Genomic DNA, 7946 nt, shown 5'->3' on the forward strand with positions numbered 1-7946 from the left:
TGAGACCAGCACGCCGTGAGGGATCTCCAGCCAGTCCCGAATGTTCCGGCCTCCGCAGGCCAGGCCCCTGATGTGTGAGGGAGGAAGCTGCCTGGGCCCTCCGGCCTCAGGAGTCACGACATGCAGGAGCCTGGAGGCGGCCAGCTGGCAGCCAGAACTGCTGCCGCAGACCTAGGGCCGCAGGTGGGCAGTCCTCGCCAGCTCCCGGGGCCAGACTCGCCCCCCGGAGGCCGCGTGGGGCCGGAGCGCGCACGCGCAGTTCTCACCGCGTCCTGCCCGCTTTCCTCACCCACACCCTTGAGAGCATGGTAAAATAGCTGTTGTTTTAGAAAAAAAAATGCTATCAGGGAGCAGAAACTAGAAGCAGAGGCACAAAAGAGAATGGAGAATACCGAGAAATAAGGAGCGGTTATAACCGCTCTTGAACTGTGATTGTTGGTCCTCTCAGATTCAACTTTTTCATTCATGTATCTCACTCAAGAGGAGTGTATGAGACGGCAGCAAGCCAGGCCTTATACTTAGCGCTGGGGATACAAAATCTGAATAAAACAGCTCTGTCCTCGGGGGAGTGCCTAGTTTAATGGGGGGGGGGCGGTTCAGACAAGTAAGCAATTATCATACCCTGTGATACAAGGCTGCGTGCTAGCAGAGCTTTGCCCAAGGGACTGATTGCACCAAGATGCGGACTTTTACAGCCTTAAGGGAGTCAAAGAAGCTTGGCAACAGGCTCTGCTTATATAAGCCTCAGAGCATGAGTAGAGGTTGACCGAATGGCCCAGGTGGAGCAGCTCCAACACCCCAGCAGGCAGACTGGGTTGGGGCGCTGCCTTAAGCTGCTACCTCTCCTGTTGTCTCCGTTTTTCTTTGCCTCTTCTCTGCCAAGCATTGACTATATGACCAGACTTTTTTCTTTTTTTTTCAGAAGAGTATTCTATATAATTTGTGGGGCATGGGGCATTTTATCTAGGGGATGTGGGGCATCACTCAAAGAAGCACCTTACAGAGGCAGGCCTGCTCAGCAGAGGGGCCAAGGCCCTAGCAACCTCCCCCCCACCCCCATGCAACCTAAACTGTTCATTTTGTTGTTGTTGTTTTAAGTGCACTTTCTCTACAAACATGTCTCTTAAGACAAATTTCCTGGTCCCTACATCTATCAAGGTTGCCATCCTAATCCCTTCTGATAGAAAATTCTAGAGGTAGGGCAGGGTGGACTCCACGCTGTGAGGCGAAAATCTGATTTGTCTCCACAATAGGACAATAGAGTCATCATGAGGAAAAGATCGTGCCCTAAAATCTTATGAGCTCTGTTTCTAGGGGACAAACTTGGTTAAAAAGACTTCGTTAAACTTTTCCCTGCTGTCAAGTTTAATGAGACTCCTCGTCCTACAGAGTTTCTAATATCAGCTTGACTTCAGGAGGCTGCTGTCAAAAATGCTGCCAGAAGACACCGAGGGGAACTCGTTAAATCGTTGCAAGAAAAAGGTTCTAACTTCAGTAAGCCAACTTGGCCAAAGATTCCATTTTAAGAGTAAAATTGATCCATCTAACATTGACACATGCTAAAAGCAACAAGATACCACACAAGTGAAACAAGTGGAAATAGTGAAGCCTGGAGGTCGGGGTGGGAGGTCGTTTGGTAAGGAGCATCGGCAGGATTGGGAAAAAACAACCGAAAGGATTTAATGTATTTATTTCTACTTTACCTTGTTCTTTTTTTTTTAAGATTTTATTTATTTATTTGAGGTAAATAGTACGAGAGGGAGCAAGAGAGAGAGAGCATGGGTGAGGTGAGGGGCAGAGGCAGAAGCAGACTCCCTTCTGGGCAGGGAGCCTGTTGCAGGGCTCGATCCCAGACTCTGGGATCAGGACCTAAGCCGAAGGCAGACGCTTAACTGACTGAGCCACTCAGGCGCCCCTCTACTCGGCCTTGTTCTAAAGTGGATTTGGCAGTGAGTTTATTTCCAGGGCAAGTGTGCAGGGCAGCTCTTTCTGGAAACTAGTTAAGTGCAGATCACATGCCTTTATAGCCTTTGGTTCTGGGAGTAGAGCTGACATCTGCTTTAGAAAACCAGGAGCCTGAACAGCTGTGCGCTAAGATTTTAAATTTTCTATTGCACTTAGACAAATGCAACTGGAAGCAAATAAGCTGTTAAACAGCAAAGAAGAGAAAAGGCTCCAGGAAAGGCAAAAAGAAAGTCCTGGGCTCTTAAAACTGTAGGCCCTTCCTAGAACTTGTCCTCGAAAGTGCCCTGATGTTTGGAGGTGTGATCACAGTGGACATTTGGGGCCAGAACTGACCTGTCCAATGAACGTTAACTGCCCTAATGCTATAGCAAACTAACACCTTTTTAAATTTTTTTCAGAGCATCATTTCAATAAATTAACATCCTCATCTCAACTGACTCAGTGGGCAGAAAGAAACATGCATGCTATGAGAAGAGAGAAGGTAGGAGAACAGTTCAGAAGGTGTAGAAAGAGACAGATGGAAGAGGCACTGGATAGTTTACTTAAATATGAGTACCAGCATTATCAAATGCCCCACTTACTAAAAAATACCAATTATAATTTTCTAAAGTCGGAAATGAGAAAAGTCAAGTTGTTCCACATCAAATTAGATATATTAATAATTCTTAGCATTTTCGTTCATGTATGTCATTGAGAATATGATGATAAGGGTAGACTCTCTGCCCAGAAAAAAATGTACATGTTACTTACACACAAAATCCTGTTCTATAAGACTAGTCATAATAGTCAAGATGGAATCCAATTAGTCCAACACACATATAATATATAATCCTAATCACTTGACTGCCATAAACTCTTTCTTGCATCTAAGCTAGTTTTATTCTATAGTTTAAGCCTCTCTCCACTTTTTCTGTCCTCTTAGCTTAAGAAAAGATCATTACAGAACTCTCTGTATAAGTTTTCATATATGTTTGCAAAGGAGTATGAAATTTTATCATGATCCCTTTTGCTTGAAGCTGAAACTTCTCTAATCTTTCCTTACAGATTGTAGCATAGAGTGCTAGTTACCATCCAATACCCAGTTATCCCTTCTGCATTAGTTACTCAGCTATATGATTACATTTTCTGAGCCTTACTTGAAGCTATGTGTGGCCATATGACCAAGCTTTAAGTCAATGATATGTAGGTTCTATGCATCTTAAAAATCTCCATTCTTTTCCTCCACCTTGGTGTGGAATGAAGATTCAGTAGTCATTCTGGGCCATGGTTTTGAGGTGTGATGGACAACACTGGCTGTTGACTCACTTATTGGAAGATAAATTTCATGAGAACAGAGACCTTGTTTATTTTGATCAAAACAACATCTTCAGCATCTAAAAAGTGAGTGGCATGTGGTATTGAAGAGGTATTGAATGAATAAAATATGAGTTTATTCTGGACCCATGTAAAACACAAAGTCCTCCCCAGGGCTCCTGGGTGGCTCAGTTGGTTAAAACGCATCTTCCTTGGGATCAGGCCATGATCTCGGGGTCCTGAGATCAAGCCCTGCATGAGGCTCCCTGGTCAGCTGGGAGCCTGTTTCTCTCTGTCCCTCTGCTGCTCCCCCTGCTTGTGCTCTCTCACTTTCTCTCTCTCTCAAATAAGTAAATAAAATCTTTTTTAAAAAATTCCTCCCAGAGGATATTCAGCCATTAATAGGCACATGCAAGGTCTCAGGTTCTATTACAGAATCAAACTCTTGCTTAATTCAAATCACATTACGACTCTTTGCTTCCCTTTGCTCTGTCATTGGAGGATAGAGATTTTTCTTTTTTCTCCAATGTCCTCTTCAAACAAAATATTTTAAAATCTATTTTTATATCAATGCTTTCCAATGTTTTCTTAGCAGGATTTAAGATTCTTTAACTTTCAAGGTCATGCATATCTATTTTGATGTGTGTCTATTGTTAAATGCAAGCACTATTTTATAACATCTTAGGCATTGTCTCAAGTCTACAAGAATCATCCAAAATGGCATTTCAAGGGGTCCGTGGGTGGCACAGTTGGTTAAATGACTGACTCTTGGTTTTGACTGGGGTCGTGATCTCAGGATTGTGGGATCGAGCCTGCGTTGGGCTCCACACTCAGCACAGAGTCTGCTTGGGATTCTCTCTGCCTGTCCCCGCCACATGCTCATGTGCTCTCTCTCTAAAATACATAAATCTTCGGGGCGTCTGGTGGCTGAGTCGACATAGCATCTGCCTTCAGCTCAGGTCATGATCCTGGGGTCCTGGGGTCCTGGGATCAAGCCCTATGTTAGGCTCCCTGCTCAGTGGGGGAGTCTGCGTCTCCCTCTGCCCCTCCCCCTGCTCATGCTCTCTCTTTCTCTCTCAAATAAATAAAATCTTAAAAAAAAAAAGAAGAAAAAAGAAAACCTAAATGGCATCTCATGACATTCCTAGAACTTCAGACAATATTATTATTATCATGGAATATAGTCACTGAGGATTTAACAAGCTGTTCACTGAAATTTCAACTTTACTAAATATTTTACTGTTCTGTGGTTTCCCACATTTCAATTTATTGCCTATTTTTGTCCCCAGACCTTATTTACATCTTTAAAACAATCAAATTAAGTATTAATCATCCCTGCTTCTCTGATTTCTAGAGTTTTTGTTGTTGTTGTTTGTTTGTTTTTTTCTTTGAGACTAGTTGACACACAATGTTACATTCATTTCAGGTGTCCCTGCTTCTTTGATTTTTGAGGTTACCTTTTCTTTCTGCCATCCTAATAAAGGAGGACATTCCTCCCTTTGGTCCTTTCTGGGGTACCTTATGTGGCTAAAAGGGTTTGTAAATGTTCACACTTTTTGCAATTACATGTCATTTTCTTCTTAATTTTGTTTTTATTTGCACCCCAGAGTTGTTGCAATTTCTTTTAACTATTTGGGGGAAATAATTAGCCCCATCTACTTTTGCAGCATTCCTGTTTATACTAGAGCTCCTTGATTTTTGGTCAAATCTCTCTTCAATGTACCCACCTTTGAGGGAAGATGTTTACTTTTTGTAAATAAGTATATTGAGCTTTTATGAAGTGTTGACTTCTCTACACATTGTCCTCTCTTTCCCAGAGGAGCTTTCCAAATAGAAGCTTATTAAAATAGAGAAACATAGAGGTCACCAGATGAGCTCTTCCTAAGCCTCTCCTCTATCAGAAATATCTGTGTGTCCACACAGGTCCTTCCTTCGTCCTTGCTTTCCCATCAGTCCAAAGCTAATCTATCCCAGCTCTGGAGTATGTCCACTTCTGCCTCCTCGGGGACCTTGCTCCTCAAACTTTTTTCTCCATTGACTCTTACTTTTAACATATAAATAGACTCACTCTTTTTTTTCATCTTAAAAAAAAAATCCTTAATCGTACATCTCCCTGGGAATTACTACTGCATCTCTCTTCTCAGTCAAATGTTTGGAAAGGATAGAACCCCGTCTCATCTCCTATTCACTTCTTTACTCATTACCTGCCATCTGCCTCACACATATCCCCAATCTCCCATTTGCCATAGCCAATGGCATTTGTAGCTTTCCCACCCTTGACCCTTCAGGGAATTGCTTACTGTGTGGCTACTGGCCAGGCACCGTTCTAGGGGCTGCCATGTAATGAGAGACAGATGTGACCCCCACCCTCATGGGACTCACTTGATCAATCAGCCATTCCTGACTAATACTCAGGTCCTTTGAATTCACTGCTCACCTTTTCAGGCTTTACTTAAGTGCCACTTAAATCTCTCCATTCTCCAGTCTTTCTCTTTTTTTAGATTTTTAAATTACACACATCTTCTTAAGACAATCATTTCTGTACCCATGGCTTCAATTACTTTCTATATATTCTAATAACAACACAATTTTACATGTTTTTGCATTTAACAGTTTTATTTTACATAAAATGCTTCATTTACTAAAACCATAGATTCCAAGTTGTTCTATGAAAGTAATCATTAGGAAATGTTATATTCTTAGTGTGTCAACTTTAGGAAACTTCCCCAATTACATGTTTGGTTTTTTTGGTTTTTTTTTTGGTTTGATATGTGTGTTATTTTTGAAAATATAAGTTGGGATATCACAAAACAGACTCAGTCAAAAGAGTCTTTCCACCAGAGAGCTCCTTTTGGATTTTCCACTTAACAGGCAAAGATTATCTTCCCCCTCAAACATGTTCCTCTTCCTGTATTCTCTAGGAGAGAGTCACTGCTGTCTACCCAGTCCTCCAAGCCAGGACCATAACAGCCATTTTTGCCTCCCCCTTCCCTCCTCCTTCCATATCTAGTCATCAAGCCCTTCGATTCTACTTCCCAAAAGATCTCAAGTCCTTTCCCTCCACTTGAGTCACTACTACTGCCTTCTCTCCTAGTTGAACATAAAGTCTCTGAGCTGGTCTTGTTGCTTCCTTCAGTCCTTATTGTCATGAATGACCTCACTACAAACCATCTGATAGTGACTCCTTGACTTCATATTATTCAGTTGTCTCATGTTGTACGATAAAATCTATCCTCTTTCCCCCAGCATCTACTTTGGGTCACTTAGATCTAGGTTTGAATCCCAGTCTCAAGCCCTTTTCAGCAGTCTGACCTCAGACAATTGGACTCTCTAAGCCTTTGTTTTGTCATCTGTGCGAACTCACTGAGGGCAGGAGGGTTTCCCACATAACAGTGCTTAGCATGTGGGAGAGAATGTTGAATGAAGGAAAACATTTTAAAATCTACATTAAAAAATTATCCTTCGTTAAAAAAAAGTCCTGATATACAATGTCACTTCCTCTCAAGTTTTACTTCTATTTCTATTTTCTGGTGATCACAATAAGGTGCCTGTGGTGATCTGCACTGTCTGGGATCAAATCCTGGCCCCCCACCTGAGCAATCACGTGGCCTTGGGAATGTTATTTCATCTCAATTTCTTCTGTAAAATCTATAGAAGGATTGTTTTTGAGGGTTAAATGAGTATCTCACTTGGAATGGGGTTGGGCACACACTAAAGTCTTGCCAAACGTTAACTATCATTATCATCATCAAATCAAGACCGTGTTACCCCACTTTGTGGTTCTCAATTTTGTATGAGAAAATCGTGCTTTATGCTCCATTGGTCAAAGAAGATAAACCTGGAAACTCCTGTCGTGGAAGGGAGAAACAGAAGGGAGAAAAGGGAGTTGGTGAATCCCGGCGTTTCTGGGCTGGGAGGGACCAGTTCGGTCTCTATTTAGCGATAACGAAAGGGAGGGTAACTGTCCTGAGTCTCATGCAAGACACACAACCACAGCGCTTTATTGAGAGCAGGACCAGGGTTCCGGGAGTTGTGGTCAAGTTGCAGGCGGAAACACTTGGAAGGCAAGAGACGAAGAGCATTTAGTTACACAAACGGTCAACAGTTCGGGTGGAACTAAGTTCAGTGACCAATAATACATCAAATGAGTCAGCTGTCAGACCCGGTGGAACCGAGTTGCTGACGGAATCGGCTCTTTACTAACAAGACTTTCCATAAAGCCCACCGACCCAGGACAGCTTGGAGTAGCAAACGCCCGCTGCGCTTCCCGCAGAACCGGAAAGCTCCCGGCTGCGCGAGATGAATGGAAACCAGAGTGTGGCACGCCGCGCGGGGGGCGGAGCAGCCGCGGGGCAGGGGCGGGGCATTATGAGTCACGTGCCTCCGCTCCTAGGAGGGCGCGTGGAGGGAACTCTGGGCGTGATTGGTCCTTTGTAACCAGGTGACCACAGAATGCGTTCCGGTTGGCAGGTGCCCCCCAGGCAAGCGGAGTTCAGTCGGGAGGTGGCGGCGGAAGGAGGAGGAGCTCCGACCGCGCTCTCTCCCGGCAGTGGCTGCGCGTCTCAGCGCTTGTCGGGTCCCCACCCCTTTTAAATAAGCCGGGCTGGTCGCCGCCCTCACAGACTAGTTGGCTCGGGGGAGGGCGGCGGCGGCGGCGGCGCGGCGGCGGGGTGCGGCCGGGGCCGGAG

Source organism: Ailuropoda melanoleuca, chromosome 2 (genome assembly GCF_002007445.2).
Source record: "Ailuropoda melanoleuca isolate Jingjing chromosome 2, ASM200744v2, whole genome shotgun sequence".
NCBI classification, from domain to species: Eukaryota; Metazoa; Chordata; class Mammalia; order Carnivora; family Ursidae; genus Ailuropoda; species Ailuropoda melanoleuca.